The sequence below is a fragment of the Ictidomys tridecemlineatus genome, chromosome 1 (genome assembly GCF_052094955.1).
Source record: "Ictidomys tridecemlineatus isolate mIctTri1 chromosome 1, mIctTri1.hap1, whole genome shotgun sequence".
NCBI lineage: Eukaryota > Metazoa > Chordata > Mammalia > Rodentia > Sciuridae > Ictidomys > Ictidomys tridecemlineatus.
This window is the reverse complement of record NC_135477.1, coordinates 141137897-141150088: the sequence shown is the minus strand read 5'-3', so window position 1 is coordinate 141150088 and position 12192 is coordinate 141137897.

Below are 12192 nucleotides of genomic sequence, written 5' to 3'. Positions count from 1 at the left end.
TGGAGAGATGGTGAATGAGCTTCTTGCTCATTTCTAGCTGGGGACAAGATCTAGAGAGAAAAGACCTTGGGTGGTGGGTGGGGGGGGGCATAGTTAGATATGTCTGGGCACATTTGGATCATATTGTTGCCCCTGCAGGATAGCAATCAAATATGCATGGAAGTAGCAGGAGCAACCCTTGAACTCACACAGAGGAAAGGCAGTGAGGAGTATAGTCCTCCCTCTGTGTCTATAGGGGATTGGTCCCAGGATCCCTGCAGACACCTAAATCTATGGATGCTCAAGTCTCTTGTATAAAATGATGTAATATTTGCGTATAGCCTAACTATAACCTCTTTTTAAAATTTTTTAAAATTTATTTATTTTATTGTTTTATTCTGATTTGTTATATATGACAATGGAATGTATTACAATTCATATTACATATATAGAGAACAATTTTTCATATCTCTGTTTGTATACAAAGTATATTTACACCATTCGTGTCTTCATACGTGTACTTTGAATAATGATGTTCATCACATTCTACCATCTTTTCTAACCTCATGCCCCCTCTCTTCCCCTCCCACCCCTTTGCCCTATCTAGAGTTTGTCTGTTCCTCCCATGCTCCCCCTCCCTACCACACTATGAAATAGCTTTATGCTGATTATTTTAATGAATCAAAATAATAGCCATTATTTATCAGGTGATAACCATAACCTCTTACATTATTTAAATCATCTTTAGATTACTTACAGAACCCAATGTAAGTGCAATGTAAACAATTGTTACACTATATTGTTTAGGGAATAATGACAAGAAAAAGTACATCTGCTGCGCACAGCCATGCACACCTGTAATCCCAGTGATTCAGAGGCAGGAGGATCACAAGTTCCAAGGCAGCCTCAGCAATTTAGGGAGGCCTTTGGCAACTTAGTAGACCCTGTCTCAATTTAAAAACCAACAAGGGGGGATGGGGATGTAGCTCAAGCAGTAGCGTGCTCGCCTGGCATGCGCTGGGCGCTGGGTTCGACCCTCAGCACCACATAAAAATAAAATAAAAAGATGTTGTGTCCACTGAAAACTAAAAAATAAATATTAAAAAATTCTCTCTCTTAAAAAAAAAAAAACAAGGGCTGGGAATGTAGCTCAGTGTTAAAGCGCCCCTGGGTTCATGCCCTAGTAGACATAAAGAAAGGAAGGAAGGAAAAAAGGGAGAGAAAAGTACATGAACTATATGTGTTCAGAACACGCGTTTAAAATATATTTTTAATCCACTGTTAAATCTATGTGGAGGGCCAACTGTATACTACTCAAGGAAGGGATCCTACTTGCTACCATTTCTTTTTTTAATTTTTTAAAATTTTTTTGAACTTTTTGGTACTGGTTGAACTCAAGAGATGTTTAATCATTGGGCCAACATCTCTAGTCTTTTTTTTTTTTTTTTTTGGTACCAGGGATTGAACCCAGATGTGCTTAACCACTGAGCCATATCCCCAGCCCTTAAAATATATATAGAGAGACAGGATCTCACTGAGTTGCTTAGGGTCTCCCTTAGTTACTGAGGATGACCTGAAACTTGGAATCCTCCTGCCTCAACCTCCCAAGTTTCTGGGATTGCAGTCCTATGCCACCATTACCTGCCTAGCTGCTACCATTTCTTTTTGAGGGGACCCATTATTAGTCTTATGTCTGGAAAGGATGACTTAGAAGAGCCAGTTACAAAGTCAGGATTGGCAGGTTAATTTCTCATACAATTGGACTTCCATGAAATTAGAGTAGCTGTGAAAGTGGGTAGGGTAGAGAACTAGAAAGGATTTGAATGGGCTTGCAGTAGATAATTCAGAATGCAATAGTAATTTGTGTGTCTTAGGAGAGTTTTTAGATGATGTCTTTTTAGCTTTGGGAAAAGAAGGAATTGTGTTGAAATTGAATTTTATTAATTTTATGCTGTTGTCTTTTCTGCAAATATTAGGAGGTAGTATGGCAAGTAGATGATGACACAAACACTGACAACTCACACAAAGTGGTTATTTTGTGCCAGGTACATTCACTCTTTTACTCCCTGCCACCACCTTCATCAATTCACAGATGAGGAGACTGAGGCCAGAGAAATTAAGGAGTTTGCATCAGGTCACATAGCTACTAAGAGTGACAGCCAGAATATCAATAAAACCTTATTTTTATTCAAATATAATATGATTAAAGGCAACTCCACAAACATCATTGGGCTCAAAGAAGGGTGTGCGTTATACTTCTGAAATGGCTTTTCAAATAGTGACATTTTAGGCAGAATTTAAATTCCTACAGGTTTAACCTGTTTTCTAAAGATCTGGGTCTGATTTTATACAAAGACATTTTTCAAAGTTTTCTACATGGCTCTGATTTTGAAGGCGTCTTGTGGCTCAGATTTCTGTCTCTTGTGGAACTTCAATTCAAGGTGCTAACAATTAAGGTTGATTTTGAACATGACTCCTGAGGTACAGCATGCCCCCTCCTCTACAGCAGCCTTTAGCAGAGGCCCAAGACCTCTGTGCTGTCTCCAAGACAGCTCTCCATTGTGTTCTGCAGGGCAGGTATGACATCAATTCAAAGCTTCCACATTATTTTTCAGGTTTGGAAGCTGAAAACATTTGATCGATAAGCTAAAAAATAGCCTTGTATTTTTCTGATTATTAGACCTTTCATAGCAACTCAAAATTAGTCAAAAAGAAAAGCATGTATTACAATTTATTTACATTTGCTTTATACAAAGAATTCAATGCAAAATGTCATATACATAATGATATAGATTTTTAAATAAACCAAAGTGGATTTTTACGCTAAAAAAAAATCAAAGCATGTATTAGAAACTTTATAGTACAGAAAAATTGCTCTTTTTTTTTTGGTCTTATATTACAATATCTCATTCACACTTGTCCAAAAAACTCTTTCTCTCCCACTATGTAAATACTCTTTTTTTTTTTTTAATTCACAAAGCGTAAACTTTCTGATGGATTCCTGCTATCCACCCAGGCTTAAAAGAGTACTTTTTTGTAGTTTGTACATATCAAATTGCTTGGATTGTTTTTTTTTACTGAGAATTTTAATTTATCCTTGGAATATTTGATGAGAATATGTAGCTAAATTATAATGTAACCTACCAACTCTAACAAATAATAAATGAAAAACAAATGTGTTTATTCATAATGTTAAAATATTTGTAGTAAAAAGTTAAATGCTATTCAAGTGCTAGGAAAATATTCTAATAAAATAAACGATTATTCTGTTCATAGGAATTATAATATTTAATTTTTTTTGCCAATTTTGCCTTTTGACACTTGTAAAATGAGCCAAACTGCAGTGTTTTACTTGATACATTTATTCCAGGCATGAAGCTTCTAAACTCAGACCAGGTTTTAGTACTCAATTATTGATCAAGTTTTATGTGATTGATTGATAGACTTGTGATTGATCAAGTTTTATCCTAGCTTTGAAATAAATTTATTTTCCGTGATTCAGATAAAGACTAGAGAAACCCCCTAATGAAAATACTGAAGCACTAACTAGCCAGAAAAATAAGCTGTTTGTTTCCAAAACTATACAACAGGAAAATCTGTAAGTGCGTACAATCACATATCACCATGAACACAAATTTGTTGTGTCTTTTAGTCAGGTATCCTCATGGACACTTCCGTATGGCCCAGAGCCAGGAAGACATTTTTCTCTCGGGGAAAAAATTCCCAAAATGGAAACATTTCTGCATAATATTGATTTATTTCTGTCAAACCAAAGATGTCTTTTCCACATAGTAATGAGTATCAGACCCAAGTTATAGAGAGACAAGCCATTCTAAAAATGTACTTTTCGGAGCACTGAAAAAGAATATAGACAAGTCAGCCAGCGTTCACAGTTAAAAAACATCTGTGCTTGGAAAATATTCTTCAAGTGTAGAGAACTGGGCTCGGTGTCCACTGAATATCCCTGAGACTTTTGTAAGGTCAGGCAGCTCTGATGAGTTGGCCCCCTTATCTTTCTTCCTGGGTGGCTGAGAAAATTGTGTCTTCCCCACTAGCTGTATTAACTGCATTCCTGCCTCATAGAAATAAAGTGACTGATCAGGCACTTGGGGGTTTATTCTTAACACAAGGAAAGAAAGCTTGCTTTTCAAAAGTATGTGTTTTGATTCATAGAATGATCTAAGACAATATGCTTCTTTGTACTTTGGTTTTTCCATTTAAAATCTTACAGATGGGCTAAGTCATTTAAAACTGCCTAATGTGGAGTATAAACACAAGGCATAGAAGTAAAAACTTATCCTGTCACCATCATCTGGAATGATTTTCTATAAGAAGCCCAGGTTCCATTTCCCCAGAAATGGACTTTTATTAGCCCAAAAGGAATGACCACTTATCCATTCTACACAATTTGCTGTTCTCCTTTGAGACCACTTGCTATCAAAAGAATAAATACTTGCTTAGCAAATTATACTTTACAATTTAGAAGATATTTAATGTCCTGGAAGAGGGCTTGCTGACAATTAGAAGTTCCAGCATTATTACTGTTCCTCAATTATATGGACTTTGTGTTCTCTTGACTGAGGAGTCACATGTTTAGCTTGCTAAAAATTTACTGAAGAACATGCAATGAAATCCACGAGTGGAAACATTCCATGGTGTTTTCAAACACGGCGTGTCAGAAATTTGGCATTTCTTCCTCCCGGGAACTCAGTGGAGGGTGACCAGGTAGAACCTAGGAAAGTCCAGGGGGCATGTGCTGAAGCAGTCAGAAAACCTGTGTCCAACTCCTTCCCTCACAGGGAGTCTCCCTAAAAATTACATAAGATCAACGACTTCATTTTCTCATTTTAAGAATAAAATTAAAGAATATTTGGAGGGCTTTGAAGCTTCCTGATGGCTATTTCTGTGTGAAGTACTGGTGACCTTTGCTATTTCCAAATAAGCAGTACAAATAAACCTGAGCCTAAAGAAATTAAACAACAGACTTCAGCAGACACAGAGAATTTTATCAAATCTCAGGTCCCTTAAAAAAAATGGCTTTTGCTTTCAATTTAGGAAATTTGGGCGGGGTGGGGGAGTTGAGTTAATCAAAGTTATGATTTCTGGCAGTTACTTATGTATGGTCTCTTAATTAAATTCTTAATCTCTTCCATTATTTGATCATTCCTTCTGGCTTTAGTTATCTGTTGATGTATAACAAACCACTCCAAATCTTAGTGATTTAAAACAACCACCATTTTATTCTCTTATGATTCTGTGGGTTGAATGGGCTCAATGGGGCAATTGCTTTCTTTTAAAACAAGTGTGTGTGTGTGTGTGTGTGTGTGTGTGTGTGTGTGTGTGCGCATGTGTGTTGGGGACTGAACCCAGGATTGTGTGAATGCTAAGCACATGCTCCATCAATGAGCTATGCTCCCATCCTCTTGAGCAGTTCTTTTTATTGGGGTCTCTCACTTGCAGTCAAATAAGGCTGGGAATGGTATCTTCCAAAGATTGACTGGGATTCTGGGATTACTGGTTCTCTCCTCTTTCCATAGTTTCTGCCTCCAGTTTACAAAGGGTATCCACAAATGCAAAAGCCTAAATTTCCATGCATTATTAAGGCTCATGCTTATAACAGGTCTAGCATAATTTCTGCCTCATTCCGTTGGTCAGAGCTCTTGGGAGTCCTCAAAAGCACTCTCAGTTTTGATGATTCTTTAGAAGAATTCACAGAGCTCCATAAAAATGATTATACTCAGTTACAGTTTATTAATGTGAAAGGATACAGTCAGCAAAGGAAAAATGTGAGTCCAGGAAAGACCAAATGCAAGTTTTCAGTTGTCTGCTTTAGGTAGAATTTCAGAGACAGAACTTAATTTTTCTTAACAACAGTGTGTTACAACATGTACAAAATATTTTGAGTCAAAACTCATCTGACCCGTGGTGTGCAAGATTTTTACTGAGGCAGGGAACACGCATGTGACTGACCTTAGTTACTTGGTTTCCAGGCCTTGTAGAGGTCAAATTAATGCAAAATGTCCCTGGATCCCAGGTGAATAAAAATTACTCCTTACCATAAATCACATTGTTAACATAAATGATCTGGCATAGCTCATGCTCCTTGGTATACAAAGACACTCTTATAAAGCAGGATATTCCAAGGGCTTACAAATTACCTTCCAGGATCTTTGGAATGTGCAAGGTTTGAACATCCAGAGCTTGGGGACTTAACCCTTTATTTCACACAGGCCCAATCTGGAGGAACTACAAAAGAAATTCTGGGATACTTTGCTGTTTGATGCTAGCTTTTGAGACTAGATGGCATGTCATTAATTTTCCCTCATGATTCTAGCAAAGACAACAGAGTACTTAGTGGACCTGGAGTTCTTCATGGAATTGCTTGTTTTTAACTGGAAACAAATATCTAAAATAATGTTTGAACTAACCTGTTAATAACTGCATACTTGTCTATGTGAACATGTGAGTCCCAGCTATGCCTGACAAGTGAATCTATGCAATTCAAGAATGATGATTGAACACCTACTATGTGCCCCATACCAGTGTAGACCTGGGTACTCTACAGTGGCACCAACTTCCTATTCTGAAGAGTTTACTGACTGATATTGATACTAACAATGCACAGGTAATTTATTGCCACACTGGGCTTCTCAGGATGCTGGAGAGTCCATGATAGTCTTTGGTAGCCTAACATAAGCTTTCTGATGCTAAAATTGTCAACCAGCTGGGCACAATGGCCCACACCTATAATCTCAGCAGCTCAGAAGGCTGAGGCAGGAGGATGGAGAGTTCAAAGCAGCCTCAGCAAAAGCGAGGTGCTAAGCAACTCAGTAAGACCCTGTCTCTAAATAAAATACAAAATAGACCTGGGAATGTGGCTTAGTGGTCAAGTACCCCTGAATTCAATCCCCAGTACCCCCCACAAAAAAGAAAATTTTCAACCAGTGTTTTGAGTTTTAAATTCATGTCTTAAAAGTAGTAAGGTCAAAGTTGGTGGCAGATTTCCTTTTCAAAATCAATAGCAATTATGTCTACGTGTGTATGTGTGTGTGTATGTGTGTGTGTGTGTGTGTGTGTGTGTGTGTGTTATATGAAGGACAGCAAAGGTAAAAGAAACGATTTTATGGGGCATTCTTTTTCATTGAAAACAAAAATGGTTGTAAATAAGCCAGTGACAAAAATGTAGTTTATAAAATCTCCTGAGTAGGGCTGAGGCTGTAGCTCAGTGGTAAAGTGCTTGCCTAGTATGTGTGAGGCACTGGGTTCCATCCTCAGCACCACATAAAAATAAATAAAGATACTATATGTTCACCTACAACTAAATAAATATTTTTTTAAAAATCTCCTTAGTATAAGAATGTAAGTGAAAAACAAGGTAAACAATGTTTTAATCAGCATTTAATTAATATTTTAATAGTTGAGAATATCTGAGTAGTACCAAAAGAACTTTTTTTAAAAAAATCATTTATCTAGAAATTAGATTGTTCTCCAGTTTGTGATGCTGGATAAACTCTAGCTTCATATCCTTGTGCTCAGTGACATATGTGTGTCCCCTGAGCCCTCAGGCCAGGACCTGGAAATACATGGCTGAACTGGTTCAGAGAGGATGGTCCTTCCTCTTACGCATTTGTGGCCAGCCATGCATTGACCCAGGTTTCAGCAAGTACTGATGTGGTTATATTTGCTTGCTTGGAATATTGGGCTCGCTATATCCTGGAGGAAAACTTGAATATGTCTGTGTTCTTGGTGGTAAAGTCCTGGAGATCAGGAATACAGCCCCCAAGACAAAACCCACATGTGGGGTGTAGACCCCTGACTGTGATTCATTCCCAGTGGCTTTCTTTGTGGCTCTAGACAAGATGGGGTTCTTTCCCTTTTCACTGGGTTACTTTTGGAGAGATGGAGTTCCTAGGTCATAACAATAACACTTTATGATACTTTCTAACTCATGAAAGTTTTTATTTCTCCAGATTAAAAAAAGATGGACTTTTGGCAGTGAAATTTTAGTTCAATATACATATATTTTTAAAAATCTCTTAACCATGAAATTTTAACCAAGAATGATAATATAAACGTGGTTGATTGCTTAAAAACATACCCTGTGTTCTGAATCAATTTGGTTTTCATTAAAAAGCTGAGAAAAAAGATGTCCTCTCTAATCTGGCCTGAAGGAGACACAACTCTCCCTTCCAAGACTTTTAAAGAAACTATTTCAATGACAGGACATTGGCTCCCTACTCCTTATGGCTTAAGGAAAGGGAAAGCTGCCATCTTAGTAAGTGGCTCTGACTTCATGGTTGCTGTAAGAAAGAATTGAGTTTGGAATTTAAGACAAACTAAGCTTTTCAATCTTTCCCCCACCATGCTAATTTCAATACAGATGCTTCCCATAAATAGCTTAACTTTAGTCCCTCTGTTTAGTTTTCATAATGTCCAAGAAAATCTTCCTACACATATATGGAGATTCCAGTTTCAGGAAAAGTGCCTAGTTTGTAATTTGATGTGATACCCTTTATGCAAATCATTATAAACCCAGGGGACAAGAGAGATGAAGTTATGAGTCTAAGAAGTATAGTTTGTTTGCTCCTTTTCCTTACCATTTGCAAGTATTTTCTGTAGCTGCAAATAGAGAAGTTTTGGGGTTACCACCTCTCCTGAGGGGAGCAGCATTTGCAAGCATGTATGTAGCTAACTGAAATTGGTTGGGATCAAAAAATTCTTCTCTTTTGTTTTCTTTAAACATTTCATATTTTCATCATGTACTCATAAGGAAATTAAGATTGTAAAATAGTCCTTCATTCAGTTTTCTGCAATGATGGCCTGTTGTATAGATATAGTATAATATCAAAACTGGAAATTAGTGTACACTCGTATGTTGGTACTAGACTACAAACCTTACCTAGTTTCACTGTTCTGGAATCATATAGTATAAAACCTTTGAGACTATTTTTTACTCATCATAATACCCTTTAAATATAGCCAGGTTGCTGCATATATCAGTAATTTATTCCTTTAATAGATTTGTAGTGTTACTTTGTTGTGATTTTTTAATAATGTCAAACAGCTTTCCAGGTGCTTTTTATTTTGCCTTTTCCCCCCCAGCACTAATGATGAACACAGAGTCACCAAACTACTTCTGAAACTCTTTCTATTTTATTTTGAGATGAGTTTCACAGACTGGCCTTGAACTTGGGATCCTCCTTCCTCAGCCTCCCAAGCTGCTGGGATTACAGGTGTGTACCACCACCTAGCTGCTTGCTTTATTCATTCATTCATTTAATTTTCATGCATTTTATTTTATTTTGTTTTCATTCTTTATTTTATTTATTTTCCTCCTTTTCCTTCATGTTTTTCTTCTTTTTCCTCTTTATCTTCTTCCTCCTCAGTAAACTTACTGAAGTATAACATACATATAGAAAAGTATAAACACACAATTCTAGAATTTTCCCCAAAGTTAATACACCTATTTACCAGCTCTCCCATTAAGTAGCTGAGCATTTCTGCTACCCCAAATTCCCTCACTCACTATTACCACTTTTTTGACATCTAGCACCACTAGAGATTGGTTTTTTTTCTGTTTTTGCATTTGCTATAAATGAAATCATCCTGTATATACTTCTTAAAAAATTTTTTTAAAGAGAGAGAGAATTTTTTAATATTTATTTTTTAGTTTTTCAGTGGACACAAAATCTTTATTTTATTTTTATGTGGTGCTGAGGATATAACCCAGCACCCGGCGCATGTCAGGCGAGCGCGCTACCGCTTGAGCCACATCCCCAACCCTCAGTATATACTTTTAAAAAAATATATAGTTTCTTTTAATTATGAGACACAGCGAATATTTTTGAACTACCTCTAAGAGTGTCTGACTGCTAACTTAATACAGCAAATGGCATGAGGATATTCTCCAAGATATGTTGTGGAGTTAAATAGAAGAGTAAAAACTACTCTAGGCTTTATGCTCATTGGGGCCAAATGTCAGCAATAAAACCAACACTAGTTCTGAGGCCTAATAAACACCAATAGCCAAATAATACTGTGGGGTCATGATGATGATGGAGTAACCTGAATATATTCTGAAATGTACTGAGTCAACCCCCTACCTTTTCAACCTTCCCCTTGGTTCATCTTTTCAAGGAAGTAACATCTGTTTTTAGGGATAGCTTTGATGTTAAAGAAACAAATTACCAAGAAGGCTAGTGAGTTGGAGCAGGGATGGCTACATGATATTTCCTGGGGTTTGATGAACCACCTACCGTCAGCTCTTTGGTACCTCAGGAATGACAGAAAAGAGATGATTTGGGTCAGAGTAGAGGCGAATTGCCTGACCCGTCTGTTGGGCTTCCCTTCCCTTTTCCTTGCCTATAGAAGGGCTGCCACTGGTCATGATCTTGAGGCTCTTGTGCACATGTGGGAGTGGATCAAGGGAAACTTTGGTGTGTGTTCTCACAGATCATAACATTACTCTTTGTTCCAGAAAAGAGGAAGTGGCACATTTGGGGTAGTCAAGATTAGTTCTTACAGAGATAAAATGAGTATCTCTGAATTTGATCCTTTCCTGTTTTTTTGTTTTTTTTTTTTTTTTTTTGTAAATGCTGTTTCTTTCGCAGACATCTTCTATTGATTATCTTGGGATTCGGACTTCCCCACCCTGACTATGATGCTATCATCATGTTGCACTTTATTGAGTGCAACATGAGTTGCTAGATGTTTTATATCATCTTCTCTCATCACGAGTTATGCGGTCTCTTTCCCTTTCATAGAAGAGTCTCTGGCTCTGAGAAGATAACACATTTTTCTCAGTAATGCAGTTGCCAAGGGGCAGAGCCAGGGCTTGAACCCCGGGACCAACACTGAGAGAGCTGTTCTCTGTGCAGCAACCTGGTACTCCCAGAATGTCAGGTGGCTGAGGTGAAAACTTAGTACTCTCTTTCACTGGCTCCAGATGTTCAATTGCAGAATGTTCTATGGGTGAAAAAAAAAAAAAGTTGCTGCCAGACAGTTATTTCCATCCCCTTAGTTATGGGTTTACCTACATGAGATGTGCTCTTGAAAATCCAAATTAGAATGCTGAAAATTATTATACTTAACAACTAGCTCATTGCTCAACGTGAGAAAATTTTGATCCCATTTATTATGTCCACAAATCAGATGACTGCTAAGCATGGATGAGGAAGCCACTTAGTGATGGTGACTGTGTGCAGGTGAGTGTGGTGAACCAGATCTCTGTGGTGAGATACCTCTGCAGTTGGCAGCTGCCTTTCTTAAGAAAATTCTAGTTGTTGAATTTTCAGTTTGAAGGCACTTACCATAGATCTAGGCTGTTTTATGAAGAAGGAATCTGATGCAAAGAAAATATATTTAGGGAACTTATTTAACCCTTGGAGCATTTTAAATTACAGGTTGAGTATCCCTTATCCAAAATGGCTTGAGACCAGATATGTTTTACATTTTGGAGTTTTATCATTTTGTTTTTGGGGGATTTGGGAATATTTTCATACACTTTACAGGTTGAACATGCCTAATTTGGAAATACAAAATCTGAATGCTCCAGAATCCAAAATTTCAATAAGCAGTGGTTTATACTTAAGAAAGATTCAGTGTTAAAGTGAAATGTTAATCTCCATTTTGAAAATATTCACTAGGTATCATTTTACATCTCTTTATTTTTACTTTTAGAATATAGAGACATGTTCAACCAAAAGTAGCAGGTCTGTGCTAATATCTTCATCCAACCAAAACCAAATTCCAACTTAACAGTCTGCGGTCTCCCTCCAACAATGACCCCTCTCATTCCCCAGTGCTTCACTAAGATCAGGTACTCCCTGCATTCTTGCTCTAAAGAGGTGATTGGTCAGTTCCCTTTGCCTCACCTTTGCCCTTGGCCGTAGAGTTGACAGACATTCTGTGTACACAATAGGTAATCCATATGGGCACCAGCTGAGAAGAGTCTTTCTCCTGTGTTAGCTCTTTAGGATAAGCTGAAACTTCTTAGTTTGCTTGCCTCTGCTTCCTTTGGTTTCTATGACAATTCCTCTGTTTCAAATCCTGGAATTTCCAAGGTCATGACCAAGTGAGTGTGGGGGAGGAGGAATGGTTTACACTTACTACTTTACTCGGGATTCACAGGTAGTGACCCTGACTTACCAACTGTTGAGTGAGAGATGCTTTATATTAACTAATTAAATCCATTCTTTCCTGGCACATAGGACC